General features: G+C 32.1%; 1 protein-coding gene across 1 annotated transcript in view; it reads right to left on the minus strand.

The window, feature by feature from the left end:
• The window catches only part of LOC106719639, a 73,760-nt gene that overhangs the window by 29,036 nt on the left and 27,505 nt on the right, over positions 1-17,219 (minus strand). The window lies entirely within an intron of this gene.

Raw genomic sequence — 17,219 nt, forward strand, 5'->3', positions numbered from 1 at the left:
AAATACCACTGTCTGGTTGTTAATAAAGTAAAAAAAAATGTAGTGTCTGTTGTCGAATTTGAAGTGTCTTCTATGTTTTTACTGTATTTATAGAATTGAATTCATTTTAAAGCACATACTCGTAGCTTGAGTACGCAGAGTTTGTATAGCCGATCGAGCCGCATTATGTTATGTAACTAGTTGGTTTGAATCGATTAACTAACTATGAAGCTAATCCACTATTGAATCGGAATAACCATTTTTAAGGCCACAAACTTTGTTTGTTTTTAAACGGTAAACAGTTTCTGTTATTGCAAACTTATGTAAAACGCAACTTCTTTTTTCGACGCTAATACAATCGTCTACTCTTTTATTTTCCGTTAAACTACAAATCAACCTATTAGATCACTACGAAACTAAAAAAATATCAAAAAATTTACTATCATTCTTTCTAATGCAGTCTTTGATAATTTGTGGGCTGAAAAACATGGGAACTTGGTTCTTTGAAAACTGCAATAATACTAATTGTATAGTATCTCAGACACTGTAAAATGAATACACAAGAATTCGTCGATACAATTTTAGTATGATTAGAGATATTTACAAATGGGGTTTTACACTATATGTTAATACGGTTTACGTGGCTAACAGATACGCAAACTGAAGGTGCAATCGTGGGTGCATTGAGTTATGAAGGTTCTAGACGTTATAAAGTGAAGCGATCATGTGTCCAAGTAAAGAGGATTGTTTTGACAGACTCTCCTTGACCCGTGTAGCGACCGTCTGATATTGGTCAAATGTATTACAATATTCAACCTTTATGGCGGCTTGCTAACAGCCAATGTCTTCGCTAACATGATACCCACCTGTGGTAACATGTTAGCCTACTGCGGTGCAAAAAGTGCGCGCTATGGTGTGACCCTTCTCCACCTCTCCGTGTTTCATCAATACCTAATGTTCTGTTCTGCGTAACGCGTACTTCGAAATTGAGAGCTGCCATAAAGTTTCAATAGTACTATACTCTACAGCATCGTGGCCTTTCAAGTTTCATACAGTTTCCTTTATTTACATACGCACAGATTGCATGGAAAAATTTACAAAGGACACGGCAACAATGAACCTGCTTGAACTTGGATTCACTATTTATTATTATATTCGTTTACATGAAAGCATTTATTAATTTTATGTTTTTATAATATTTATTAAGCTTATTAAAACATTAATGTCTGTAACAATAATATAAACAAAATGTTATTTCAGTCATATTAGTGAATTTTTAAACAATTATTTTTACAGACCTTCCATATATAATTTAATACCTTACTCTACCAACGTTATGAAGAAACTTAAAATAGTTGTGATTACAATGATCTGCAAAATAAATATTCATTTTGGGTAAAGGTTCGCAGCATTTTATAAGTGTCTATATTTGATGTTATTAAAAAAAAAAAAAACGAAGTTAGGAAAAACAATGGAGGTAGCGGAGAGGTTTTCACAATCCACAGCGACATATCGACAACTTCAAAAGCCCTTGTCATGCACTTAGAACTGCTATATTTCGAGTAGAATAAAAAAAATTAATAAGAAGCCAATGTGGTCTTCGGGATGATCTACATTTATGTTAAATTTCAGCGAGATCCGATTAACCGTTTTGGAGACATGTACGTAATAACAAACTTTCGCATTTATAATATTAATAAGAAAGTAAGAATTGTGAAGAAGATGTTTGTGTACCAACTACTACGAAGGTTCTCGTTCTCGTTCTGTATTTGTATTCAGTGACGCGATGACGTTCAACATTTTGGTTCATAAATAATGACATTCAAGACAATACAAGTAATATGCACAGATGGCATTTGTCTTTGGAACACAAATCGCTGTCTACATTATAAAACTATGACTTCATTATTCCAGATGATTTAATACTGCATTGGAATGTATTTCTCCGGATGTTTTTAATTGTAGAACATAAGTTACGAATACTTACCTCCTCGTTTAAATTTCTGTAATTTTTTATTTGTATAACTGATAACATAATATTAGTCAAAATAAAAACACTTATTAATGAGGACATTGTACTTAATAACATTCTTGACTTTATGTAATATGCGGAAATCGTTTATATTTTTACAATAACATTACGAATGACGCAACCTTGTAATTGAATCGTTCGTGTATTCATTCGGTCTTGGATCAAGATCGATTAAATACACATTTTAAATTGCTGCACAAATATGAGAATTACTCGTTACATGATATTAAACATCTATTATTTTATATTGCAGATCAATCATCACACGTTAATTGAAACTCTGTGATACATTCAAATCTGAAGCGCTTAAAAAAACTTTACCATGAAAACTGAAACTGGCTTATGATTTTTTATTTATTACGTTACTTAATGAAAACAAAGTTTGAGCTTTTATTTCAATGCCTTATGATTCTAATGCGTATTTCCTTATTGAATTATTTGACTAGTTGAATTTTGTACTTTTAATTTAGCATTATTGTGTAAAATGTTTCTAATCAGAGATAACGGATAATTAATTAGCACAATTAGGTCGCTATAATAAAGAATATCAATAGTTCAATGATGTTTATTTGTGATATAATCAACTATTAATTTCTATCCATTTGGTCAAACTTCAATTAATAAGGATTAATAAGATTACAATGTACATTATGACACATACTAACAGGTAAATTAGGAAAGTTTTGATTACGATTTCTGAAAACAATAGTATACCTACTGACACTTTTAAATATTACATTTTATTCTGATGTTTATCACTTAGGGGTAGGTAATTATATATAGGGTATAGTATTTGACAATAGGTTATATGACCTTAGAATACTAAAAACCAGACCGATATAACGGATTGTTTACAGCAGTTAGCAAAATTCCTACAGTAATTTTGTTAAGCATGTTAATACGTCTTAGCACGAACATATGAATGAAATAATTTTCCACGCACAACAACCTTAAACGCATAAAATCAATAACAATCTTGCTACATAGATCTCAATAACAAATTTCATTTATTTATTAAAGAAATTGAAATAACAAATATTTATTGTAAGTTCACAAGGCCTTTACATATATTATGATATTTTTTCGGTTCTTCGAAACTTCTTCTGGTATTACAATTTTCCTTAACATTATCTAATAATAAACTTATTACTAGCTTGCATAACGTGATGATCGGTGCTACGCGGTCGTGTCTCGCTGGGGCCTATATAACTGGACCGTTCTACAAATATTTTGCTTGAAGACAAGTGATAGCCGGCTTTCGAGTGTTCTCAGATGGCAAATAATGAACGGCGACCCGCTTGTCGATGTTACAAGTACCAACTATGCTTTTTATTTGAACATATGTCAAATACACCTACGTCATAAAGTGAATGAATTTATGCATTATATGAAAACATGATCGTAGTCTAAAGTACTATATTATAACCTTATAATGTTATGATTTCTTCATGTTAAACTTCTCAATGTTGTAATCAGAAATCGTAAAAGCCGCTGTCTACTACTCACACTTTCTTATTCGAAGATTGCACGATATACTTTTAAATTCACATATGTGAAAGGAAAAGAATAGTTTTTAATAAAACATGGTTTAAAATGAATCAAAAAGTGGTTGAAATCTACTTAAGTCAAAGCAATAGCAATTTAAAAATAGAAGAAATAACTTTACTATCAAAGAGACAACATTTGTTTCAGTTTTCAGTTTCACAAGACATATGAATTTACAAAGTCATTGAAACTTTGCCAAATATAAAAGTTTTCGAAACTCCAATGCAATTGAAGAAAACGAAACAAGTTTCAGGCAACAAATCAAAGGACACTGACAATAACAGATATTTTACAGAAGTCAATATACCGCTTTTTGCGATATTGTCAAGGGAAGAGTAATTTTGTTGCGTACTTTCGTCTAGACTAGACTCTGCAGAAAGTATTGAGAATACATCACAGAACTTGTTGCTAACTAACAGGAAGATCGTGAAATATGTAGAAAGTTTGTAGCCATGTAACGATGAGACACGGGACATGTTTTTAGTTTATATTTTTCCGCATAATATTATTAATAATAATATTATGTATTATTCTTCTAGTACGAAATGAATATCACTTACGACAACTTTTCAGTAATTTATTCAATATTGTGGTATTATTACTATTATTTGATATTGATATAAACAATATTTTAATCAAGAAAATATGCCAAGTCTTATGTTTTCGTTGATAATCCTGTACCGCCTTTATAAGTGCTAAAACTAGATACATTAGTAAATCAGGCGTCTCGAATGTGTTTGTTCGAACAATTACATATGAGAGGCGCCAGTGAACAAATATAGCTGCCGGAGAGTATTGATATTGGGAACGTCGATACTTGCGAGCTACGAGTAAACGCCACACTACGTATAATAAGATTCAAAGTTGCGACTATAAAGCGCCAACAGATTAGTGGTAAATGGCACGGATTACCGATTTAGTGTTCGTAGGTTCATATCCCGCCGTTCGACTACTACCTGGAATAGTTAATGAAATTTTAGTACTTTTAAAATAAATATAGAGATATTTTCAAAAAAAAAAGTTGATCGCGGCTTTTAGTTAGCTAAATGTATGTCTCCGCAATTGAATGAATGTTGGGACCACTGTGGAAGTCGTTCACGCTGGAATGTGCCCCGCGACCGCATCTTTAGGCCCCACCAAAACCTAAAATTGTGTTGTGCGTAGCGTCACCAGCGCAATTGCGAGCCACCATAAAGTTTGCGTGCTACTATACCGGCCGTTAAAAGGCTAAAAATTAATTAACGATATGAAATTGCTGATCACTGTTTAAGATACAGAATTTAATATCCATTCTGTTTACGATTGTTTTTTTAATGTTGTAATAAAATCAGCTATAGACTTAAATCTTATACTTTATGCGAATAAGATAGTATTTACTGTTTGCTGTATCTTTTAGATACATGTCATGTTTACGCCCTTGGTTTACTGAAGAAATAGTTAAGACTAGCGTTATTTTTTGGGTCTTGTCTGAATTTCGACATTTTCTTTCGATCACATATATAAATAGAATAAAGCCCAAATTTTTTGTATGTGTCAAACATATTGTAATATGATTTTAAGAAATTTACTGACGTCTTATGTATGTATGTAATTGGGTTTTTTTTTACAAACTTTTATACGTAAATTCAAGTTTACCGACGTCGTATAGGTGGAAGTTGGCACTAATTTCTGTAATGTATTATATTGCTAACAACTTATATAAATAATGATAGAATAGAATCTGGGTTTACTCAGTCGATGTTACAGTACTACCAATCAACACTTTCTATATTTTGAAATAAATAGTACTTCCTAAAAATAACAAAAATTACATTACCTTTTTTTTGATTAATAAAAAAATTTATCCAAATACTCGTTGTCGCTTAACTTTATAAATAAAGTGTTTCGCTATCCGTGATTTTGTCTCAATTCCTTAAGTTAGATATGGATTATCCATGGCTTTATTTCATTTTCCATTGATTTAATATTTTGAGTAAAGATTTCCGGTGATAATAAATAAATATTAGAAACTAACATACATGCAAATTGAATCAACTAATATTTTGTACACTTACAGAAAGTTTTCCATATATTCCATATTCCATGGGCGTATTTTATTGCATAGTTTATTATTATATGACAAATAACAATTAACTCCAAGGATCATCTTGACACATTTAAGTGATCTGAAGTAACTTTAGCAAAGACTTGATTTGAAATGTTGCTAAGATACATAGCAAAATACAGCTAATAAAGTGTATTGAAATGTAAATTAGTTATAAATATAGTGCACGTATTTATATATGAGTATCTATTTATAAACATCGTAATATTTTTCTAATATAATCATGAAGTGCATACCGTTGGAAGTTAGATACAAAACTATTCCTTGAAGGATCTTATATTCAATTAATGTTCTCCGTATCACATTAATACTCTACCGACTATCGTATATTCGTTTAATAATTGCTATTTTGAATCGCTTGACAGTTATCACTTTATCGCGCACATTTATTGTTATCGATGTATTTAATATCCATGGCGCCAATATGTGCTATCGACTCACACGATAACCGTATCTGTGAATAGCATATCTGGAATTAGAAGTGCAGCGGCGTCTACGGTGTGACGATCAAGAGGAAGTTATTACACCTGACGTCTTTCTTTCTTTCTTTATCGTATTTTTGATAAACGCTATTTATACCTCGCTTCCGTAAAAATTCCACTAAACATGTTTTAGGATTAGTCAACAAAGATTAAGTTGTTTTACATCGCATTTTTATGCAAACGTAGCCTAAAAAATATTGCCGTTTTTATTCCAAAGATTGAACGTACAAAATAAAATTTTGCATAACGCATACCAAAATTAATTCGTGTAATGTAAAGTTCACATACCGTAGCGGGCGGCAGTAAAAGCTCGCCTACGTCACTTTATTGTATCAATTAACTAATAGCCAGATAACGGCTGTTGCATAAACTTCCCTCTAACATGTACATATTACAACACCGGCAGCAAAATTCCCACACACCTCATACACAGTATTGTAGTATTTGTGACACTGTTGAATTGGTGTATTTAGGATTATAGATTGAACTAGTCTGTGGTCCATTGGCGTCCAAAGTTAGAATAGTGTGTGCGTATCGAGACATTGACAGTCATGTGTTGAGCTATCAATGTGTCAATGAACTTGCGATGTCCCAACACTGCTAGCATTTAAAGTTCTGAAACATTCCAACAGTAGCAAGTATTGAAATTAATTATAAAAATAGTGTTAATTGCCTTTATAATTATTGCTCAATACAAAATTGAAGTGATTAAGATTGAGATTCTTTAAATTATCGAATTTTCCTTAACAACTAAAATCTAGATATGAAATAGTAACGAATGTATGACCTAAGCATGCTGAGATCATAAAGTATTTTAAAGTGTGACATACGAGTAGCATAAATCGATTAGGAATCGATAAAAAATCAACACACATAATTTTGATATAGTTGTATGTGTGTATGAACGATTCACTTTTTAGCCGACTTCAAAAAGAAGGAGGTTATCAATTCGACTGAATTTTTTTTTTTAACATAGCCTTTTAATGGTTTAAAAAAAAAACAACTTCAAAACGAGATGAAATATTTAAAATTTCCCCAAAATTTTCTTTTGTAAAATTGAAGAATTTAGTGTTGATTTTTACTATGCCTTTGGAAGGAGGAGCGGGGGGAGACTGTGTAATTCGCAAAACTGTGACTCCCCTTTATGTCCAGCGTCCTGGGCGGTCTTCCTATCGCGCCCTAACCCCGGTAATGGATCAGTTTAAAGTTCATTATTTAATATTTATAACTAATCAAAGTACTCATTGGATATATTCGCTGCTTAATTAGTGTAACGATAAAAATCAGAGTTTAGTGAAAAGGGAAAGGAAAATCTTCTTATCGATCGTTCAACGTATTTCCAATATGGATTACTCACAGCAATTGCTCATTGCGATATGAAATACTGTTAAACGTGTTAATCATTCGTTACGATTTGGATTGATGACGTTTCTAACTCAGTTGTGAGCCAAACAACGGTTCTCAATTTTGTAAAACAATTGCTAATGTCAACATTACTTATAAGAATTATTGTGTATAAAACATCTTTGACCTCATAACTTAGGAGAATGATGGGGTCGGATGATTTTTTCCAGATTTACTGTAGGTTTCTGAGGGATGACGATATGTTTTAAATAGAGATTTTAGTCTTAGAAACCCACGGTTAGTTGTTTAAGATTCCTTGTAGTGATTTAGCTGTCTGACGAACTTTCTGTCTATCAAATCTCACACGGGTAGATATTTGTGAATATAAATTTCTCGTTGTACTAAACTTGACTAAATTTTAAGATTTTTAATACGGAAATGTAATTAAAGAAAAAGTTAGATATTTGATTATAATTGCTGGAGAAAAAGTTATAAATTATTTAATTTATCGTCAGTTTTTATTGTTAAAAACCTAACCACGGCTGATCTCTTACATTTTGCTTAAGGAGTAAATTTTGTCGTATTGTTAGTTAAGGATCAATATGAAATGACACATTAACATTATTTGGGTTCCGTTATCTTAACTGACCGCACGAAACTCCGGCCGTCGCCAGTTATTTAGCTACCGCATTCTGCGAAGGCGTGCCCAACTTTAAACCGACATGTTCTCCATACATATCCATAATCCATAATAACATAAATCAAATTGTTTCCCGAAAGATTTCACTTTAAGTAATATTCTCAAATCCTCAAACTAGTGCTTATTTTGACCTATTCGTAGTTAACAGGAAAACATTTTTTCCATGACGAAATCCAGTCAAATCGTGCTTCTCGGATAATTTAGTGCAATAATTATAAGTAACTTATCGGTCATATGAAAAAAGGTTAAATATTTTGATTATATAAATTTGACTTGCAACAAAGATACAACACTTGCTTACAAGATTATACATTTTAAAATACATCTATTTAAACCTATACCTATACATTTATAGCGTAACGAGAATAATAGAAGAAATATTTTCTTTATATCGATGTGTTAAGTCAAATCTCGTGTAATGGTGGGTCATGTTTGCGTAGTGCATGCCTCAGCATTGCTGCAAAACCACTCTGCAAATACACCATAAAATGTTCAAGTTCGCCGGACCTTAGCCTTACTGCATAACGCTTTCCATTAACAAAGATTCAATACGCTTTACATATCGTACATGTTTTAAAAAAAATCATTCGATAAATAGTAAAGAATACGATATAACAGACATATAAATATTATTACTAAATCTTTTATCTATTCTCATATTATTAAGAGGAATGATTTGTTCATATAACGAAAAAACTCAAAAACGTAGGTATCACTGAGTAACATAAACTATATTTTAATTTTCGCGCTGACGAAGTCGTGGTAAAAACTAGTGTCACATAAAAGTATTCGAAATCGATAAAATATAAGGCTACTGATTGGTAGCAATCATCAGATGTATGATATATATACATATAATGCTATTTTAATGCATGTATTAATAGTTGATATAAAAGGAAAATGTTAAACGTACGATTCATTTTAATTCATACAATTTAACAGACGTTAACTCAATAATCTAATTAACATATTGCGCTATGGCCGTATTAACTGCATTCCGCAAATATAAGATCAAAGCTGAAGTTAAAACAACAGACACAAGCTCAACAAAGGGCTTCTTCAAATTCACAAACCGAATTAGCACGTTTTGCACATCGTTCTCACCAGTTCAATGACATCCGAACATTAAAATTTACTCAAAGATCAGCTTAACCCAATTATGAATCATAGATTAAATATGTTTTGCAAACTTTGGCCGTACATATAGTTTTGTTATTGCGCGTATTAAGATATAAATTCCATTGCTAAACGAAGATTATTAAGTAATAACAATATCTTCATGAATTAACGGTGAGAGGATGGGTAGTTTGAATTCGTCCTAAGTATCGACGACATACTGCAGTTAAATAACTTTGTGTTTACATTGAACGTGTTCGCATTCCAATGAATATCTAATTGCTAAAGACCGGTGTATTCACAAAAACTGTATATACTTTTCGCTTTTAATATTATTTGATAGAATTGAATCTTATATAACTTGATGCAATTATTATTCAGTGAATGTTATCCAAATAACTGCTTTAAAAATAAGTCACCGTTGTTTTGAAGTTAGCTCAGACCGCCTCATTAAGGTTACACGGTCGTGGGAGTTTGTTTTATAATTACAATTTACGCAATAATTGATTGGTATACCACTAACTTAAGATGATCACGGTTTATGTGATCTGGAATTTTCCCGGCTATATATACAATAGTTGTTTGTTGTCAAACGTACATAAGTTATCTAATTAATGCGTGTACACGAACACGCTTAGCCTCTAGGGACAACTTTACATTTTCGTATGCGACATGGAATTTGTTTTTAAATATTGCGCAAATATTGCAACGAGTGAAAAGAAGGTTTTGTAATAACCCACCAACAAACGGTAACGGTGTATATGAAACAGTATAAAGACTGTCATTTGCCATATGTACTATCATATATTGTTGGTTTTATAACCATCTAGTTTCTAATTTTACGAAATATCATAGAAAATTAAATTATGCCTAATAGAGATTGTTTGAATTGCATTTAATTGGCATCCTTGTGTTTGATGCAATAATCAATGAAATCATCCTTAGACGATTCTTATTTAGAAAGAAGTTAATGTTGAAACAGCAAACAAGTCATTCGAAGTATATGTTGAGTAAGAAAACGTGCTTAGACCAACATAATCAAGGTTTAACATATCAAAAGAAGAAAATATGGTTATTAAGATGACACCGGCGACCGCATGCCAGAACAATTACATGGAAATATGTAGTGGAAACCGCAATTCACTAGTGTGCAAAGACCATACAATCAGCAAAATTGTCTATGATATTGGTGTTACATAACGTGTCACTTAACCATGTAACATACCATACAGAACAAAGATTTAATATTTCCATAGCCTGTCATATAATACCATAAAGATAAATTATTCCATTTTAGTGGCACTAGGAATAATGACAAAACTTTGACACAATTAATTCATTAATTTCGAAAACAACTAGGTATTTATACACTAATAATAATAATAAGACATTTAATCCGTTCAAAAAACATAAAGGACATTGTGACATAATTGATTACTGTAAAATTTTTAAGCTAAAACTTTTATACCGAACGAACTTCTAATTATTATTAACAGTGTGTAAACTACTTACTTCTTACTAATATTATAAACTAGCTTTTACCCGCGACTTCGTCCGCGCGGAACAAAAAAAATGCACACAACATTAAAAAGTTCCTATGTCCGTCTCCTAGTTCTAAGCTACCTCCCCATCAATTTTCAGCTAAATCAGTTCGACCGATCTTGAGTTATAAATAGTGTAACTAACACGACTTTCTTTTATATATATAGAGATACGAAAGTTTGATTGTTTGTTATCACGTAACTCCAGAAGGCTTAACATATCAGGATGGGATTTGGAATAGGGATAGATTAGAGCCTAACCATTGCATAAATATAATGGTCATTAATTGATGGTTAACAAGTGAAACAAGATAAATAAACATTCAATCTAGGAAACGCAATAGATTAAATATTTATCAAGAATAAAGAAATTTAATCGACAGATACGATCTATAATAAATTCAACCTTATTACCTCGAGCAATACGGCTTGACAGCAAATTTCCCGTTCTAACTTCTCAGAAATAATATATATGAAAAATTTACATGCAAATTACAACGAATACAAGGAAAACTAAATCTATATCATATGCGGGACATTTCTTATTAACATGTTACGTTTATTCTATGGCGAAATATGAAATTGAAGAACTCAATACATTTATTATTTACTTTTCGACGAAAAAATAATAGCTAACTAGAACACTTACTGTATTACACCAAAATATACTGTTAGACATTATTTCGTTAAACACGTGTTTTAACCCTTTGACCGCCACTGATTGCTGTTATTGACGTGAACGTAGTTATATGCTTCACCATAAATATGTAATCACCATAATGCTTTCGGTATAAATACTTCAATATTTATTTGTAAATATCGTATTTCGCAAACCTACGCATAATAATGTTTCAATAACCAAGATTTGTCAAAAATCCGCTCCGGGCGCTAGAGTCACGGTATAAAAGGGTTGACGTATGTTTAAGCTAAAATGTATTTGAAATACTGTCTAAGTTTTTTATGGCCCGTATAGATTTGATGACATTGCGACAAAGGAATATGGGATTTTTGTTCGCCTTTGGTCTCTGGTCTTCTATATGCATTAAAGTAATAATTATCTGGCTAACTCTTAACTTATGATTACATGTCGTAATTAAATTCTTAAATTGATGTTACAAAACAATAATGATATGTTAGTGTGCTCCATCGATGTATACAAATAGCTAATATAATCTAGGAAAATAAACATCTGTAAACGCATCAAAATTCCTTTGGTGCGATGTTTGACATGTTCAAACATTCACGCAAACTCTCTTTAGTGATTATAATACGCAAACAAGTGTCGGATTACCCGTTACACAGTAGGCGTAAGGATAAAACTATTGAATAATGATAGCAAGAAATCGATGTATTTGATATATCATTTGTATAAATTACATTTGTATAAATTAACAATTTAACAGTGATAGACGCCAGCAACAACAGCATCATTTGATCCACGAACTGAAGTGGAAGTAATTCTGCGTTTCGACTAATTAATGTGCGTTCCGGATTCCTAATTTTAATCCTTTTTTCTTTCCCACTCTTTTCTCATAAGGAAAGGATGGTAATGGGAAGTGGATTTGACGGGAGGAAGGATGCATAGGAAGGGCTAATAATATATTTCCGTGAGTGTTCTCCTCCGTCGATTAAAGGTTACGTATTACATATGTAAATCGAAAAACACATTGGTACAAGGTGGGATTCTAACCCAGGACCTGCAGATTGCAAGTCAAGTGCTTAACTCCTGAGCCACCGACGCTCTATAAAAATACCTTATAATGTAAACAATTTTTTTTAAAAATTTTACGATGGTCAGGTTGGGTAGATTCATAATACACATATGACACACTTCTTCTCTATGAGGAATTTAAGAAATTGAGAGGTTACATGGATAAGTATTATATTTAAATTATGTATCATAATTAAATAGATCATGATACGGACATTAAGCTTCATTGAAATAGTTATTTTGATTGTAACAAAGTAACTCAGATTCGCAGAACAGCGGCTATCGACCTTACTACACTGCCTTTTATATTCCACATAACGCAGTGCTTATTGCAATGTACGTAATAATTATTCACAATTAACAAAAAGAAGCTATACTGACAAAGTAATTATCTTATTAAAACTTATCATTTAGAAAGACATGTGTAAAGTCCTTTTTCTAATCTGTAGAACTCCAGTCAACGATTTTACTGGTAGACTTTTCTTCTGAGTAAAATGTAATATTTTATTTAACATGTTTGACAAGATATAACAGGCCGATGAGACTTTCTGTTATCTCAAAAACATTTTACAGTACTTTTTTGTATGATTAAAATTGATAGTAATATTCGTGTACATTTACTCTGCATCAAAAAAAGCCTTTTAATGTTTGTTGCATTGAACTAAAATGTACTGCAACGACCGCAGTAATCAGATATAATTACGGAAGTTAAAAATGTAATCCGCGAATAAAACATTAGAGGTGAACACTAACACAACATTGCAGTGGCTTCGTATTAGAATTGGATTAATTCACTGACCCCAACCCCATTCATGCTCGCGCTCACCCACTTTTGACGTCACGCGAACTAATGCTAGATTCACACGAGGGCAACACAGTGAAGCATAACAGTAGACAGTACAGTACTGTTTTTGCACCCACATCTACTGTCTAATACTGGTCTATCTCAGCGTGTCTTTGAACTTTTTGTACGGCCATGTAACCACCGTTAGATATTACTTCCTTAGCTATCTGTTTAGCATGTGCGTTCAAGCAATAGCAGTACTGTTCTATCTACTCCTCTGCTTCAGTATGCTCCTATCGTGTAATACTAGTATAATTCCGACCACTTCAACTCTGAACCGCGCTGAAAATTCCCGCTTGAAATATCATATAGGTAAAAGTAAAATTCTAACTAATTCATTTTACTCATATAGACGTGCTGGAGGATTTTATTTTCATCGGAAATCGTTATTAAGAAACCTTTTTTTACTTTACACTATAGTAAAAGAGCAAAAGTGATTGAAGCAAATTGCACTATCTAAAGATTGGTTAAAAAATTACAATGATGAGTAGGTTAATTAAAATTCAAGGGAACAAACGAAAAGTACCATCGTAGAATCTCGAAGTATTCAAAGCTTATAACAAATCCTTAAACAATTAAGTACACCATAAACTTACGTGAATCTTAGCTATTCCTTATACTAAGCGTCGGTGGCTCAGGGGTTAAGCACTCGACTTGAAATCTACAGGTCCAGGGTTCCAAATCCCGCCATGTATCAATGTGTTTTTCAGTTTTTGATTTACATATGTATCTTTATCCGACCATATGTGTAAATTCCCGGAGAAAAAGACGGCGACGCGGCTCCCACCCGTCACGTTCCGTCTCCCGAAATGGCGAAAAGTGAATTGCGGAGGTTCGTTTGGCCACGCCAAATGTAGGTCCGTGATCTCTGCCTATCCCTATAAACATAACATGCGTTCTGTCAATTTTAGACTAGAATATTAAATTCAGCATATCAAATAGTTTCCCCATATTTTTGAACTCGGTACAGGAACCATTGACTTGAAAATTCACCCGAGCGGAAAAATAATGACTAATAGTGAAGTATGGTGTCGCTTCATCCTGCTTCGGATTGACAAATGATATCCCGAAGCCTTATAATACTTTTTAGTAAAACGCAGGGGAAAGTTGTGAGTCATCAATGACGGTAACGATATCATTGGATTTGTCATAGTTCTTAGCGCAAGAAGCCTTAGTAAGGAATTTAAATTTATAATTCGTTTTGATATAAAATTCCTAAACGACTGAATAATCTTGATTGATCTATGTCTTCTTCGAGGAAATGGTGACAAAGCCCCTAAAACATTTTAGTCAAAACTCAGAAATTGTTTTAAGAGTGACAAACGCATTGTAATGTGAATCATTTTTCATGGTAAGATTTTATGAATAATTGACAAACCATAACTCTATTTCTCTTATTTTTAAAATATAATTCAAGGAATACGACAGCATTTCTAATGGGTTTAATACTAAATTTATCAGCCAAACAAATCTATATATACTAATATTTGAAATGCGAATGTTTAGATGGATGGATGGATGTATGTTTGTTGGAAGGTCCGCGCGGACGAGCGTCGCGGGCGACACCTAGTCTATATATAAACTAAAATGCCAAACTACGAATCATTTAGTGCCCATAATCACAAACAATTGTAAAATGCTTACCTTAATTAAAATTAAATTGTTACAAAATTGACGTCGATTGAATCAAATTTATTTATCGTCACATTATGACATGAAAAAATAAATAAACCAAATTAACAAAAATATAAAGAATAGATTAATAGTTATTATGGAAACAGTAAGAAAAAATTGTGAATTAAATTGATTTGAAAAATGTCAATAAACATTTCAATGATGTCTTTAGATAAGGAGCATATAAATTTAATAGAATCGATGAACTTAGCCATTACCAGCGTTTTATACCTTATAAAAATGTATATTATAATGTCATCAATTTATTAATATACTTAATACAGGTATTTATATTGTAGATTTCAAATACAAAATTTGAGCTACAAATTCAATATTGAAACGTATCCTGTTCAGGTAATGTTGATTGCAATTATTAGAATACCATACTTGTGAATATCTGGTAATAGAAAAGGTCCAGCTGTGATAGCCACTATGTTGATTGGCGAAATGTGCTGATTTGTAAAATGGAACGGCAGCTATAAAACTTCGGTTATCTTTAACTTTGGTACCAACAGTTCTAATGTAACTCAACACCAAAAGAATCTTACAAACGAGGAGATGTTGCTAAAATTCCACCATCATAATCTCCTTGGACTTTTCTAAATCACGTGGGACGTCGGCACACAAGGTTTTATAAGCCTAAAAGTTTTGGCTCACGTTTTTACGGCTGACCGCCTGCCTGTCGCCAACCCAACTTGGGAGGAAAAAATGCTAAAATTCCACAATATTAAATAAATACCGCTTGACCAAAAGGCGTGACGTGTTTTAGTACATTTGTCGATTAAAGACAGGAGAATCAAAAACACAGTATACATAGACGATAAAATGTATCTAATTTATACTTATTCCTATTAATTTTAGATCTTCGCCTTTCGTTTCTTTGGGAACGAATTAGTGTTGTCTCAATTTAAATTTACGTTGTTCTAAGACCGCATAGTACAAGCCTGGCAATTGCGTCACATCTTCATATAAATTTTGTCATTAGTACAGTCACAATTATAATTCTGCAATGCTTGAATATTCATAGACCTTGGCGAATAGGTTCGGAATTTAGCGGACTGGTACAAGTGGACTTACGTGTCACACGACTCGTTTATGTTAATTTTATATTTCTTCAAGAGGAAATTAGAAATCAATTGGAAGTTTTGTAGAGGACAACATCGTTATGCACACACCTCTAGACATTCCTTGACATGTTACCGTTTCTACTGTCAAAACAATTGCTAAAAAGATATGTTGACATATTTTTCAATCGTTTCAAAAATACAGACACAATAATTTTTCGTACAAGTCTTCTGTTCAGTGAAAACTAATTATTATTGTGAAATTTTTCTTGTATTTTTTTTTCTGTTTGGTTAAACAAGGTAATTACCGTGAGTTGAGCAGTCTTTTTATTTGAAAGAACACATTTCTGGAATCTAGCATATATGTTTTAAATTAACGATTGCAGGGACTTCGTCAGCGCGGTATTAAAAAAGTAGCCATTGATACACAGATAAGTTACCACCTTACAGTAAAAGTACCGTAAAATTCATTTCAGCTGTTTCTTAGATCTCCCGGTACCAACGTGGATTATCAGACAGATAGATAAGAATTTTAATTTTCTTTTATTTATAATTTTTAACATATAGACACTCTAATCATATTAATTGTATAGATATCTTGGTCCTTGCAGTGATATGGAAACCGTAGTACTTGTGCACTTAAGAAATTGTACAAATCTTACTGCATAGAAAAATCGAAATGCTTTTGATTTTTCTTCCTCGACGCTTTCTTTTGAGGCAAAAAAACATGTATTTGGAACGTGGAACCCGTTTTCGTTTACCAAATTTTCTAACATCAATAAAATGCTGGCATTTATTAACTTAACTATAGTCGAGAACGCATCTAAAAATTAAAACTGTGCTTTGAGAGAACATTTCATAATATTTTAACTGACAGCGGGTCCATTGAATATTGTTAATGTGGCGATAAAATAAAGATGACATATTAAAAACTAATAATAATAAATTAGCAACACCATTAATACTTCCGTATTTTCAATGTTACGCGTTGTTGGAAAGCTATTCTATGCATTATATCTGCATTTATTTATATCTTGATATATAAAATTACTCACATGTTTTGTTTCTAGCTGTGAATAAAAC

This window comes from Papilio machaon, chromosome 11 (assembly GCF_912999745.1).
Source record: "Papilio machaon chromosome 11, ilPapMach1.1, whole genome shotgun sequence".
In the NCBI taxonomy this organism is placed as follows: domain Eukaryota; kingdom Metazoa; phylum Arthropoda; class Insecta; order Lepidoptera; family Papilionidae; genus Papilio; species Papilio machaon.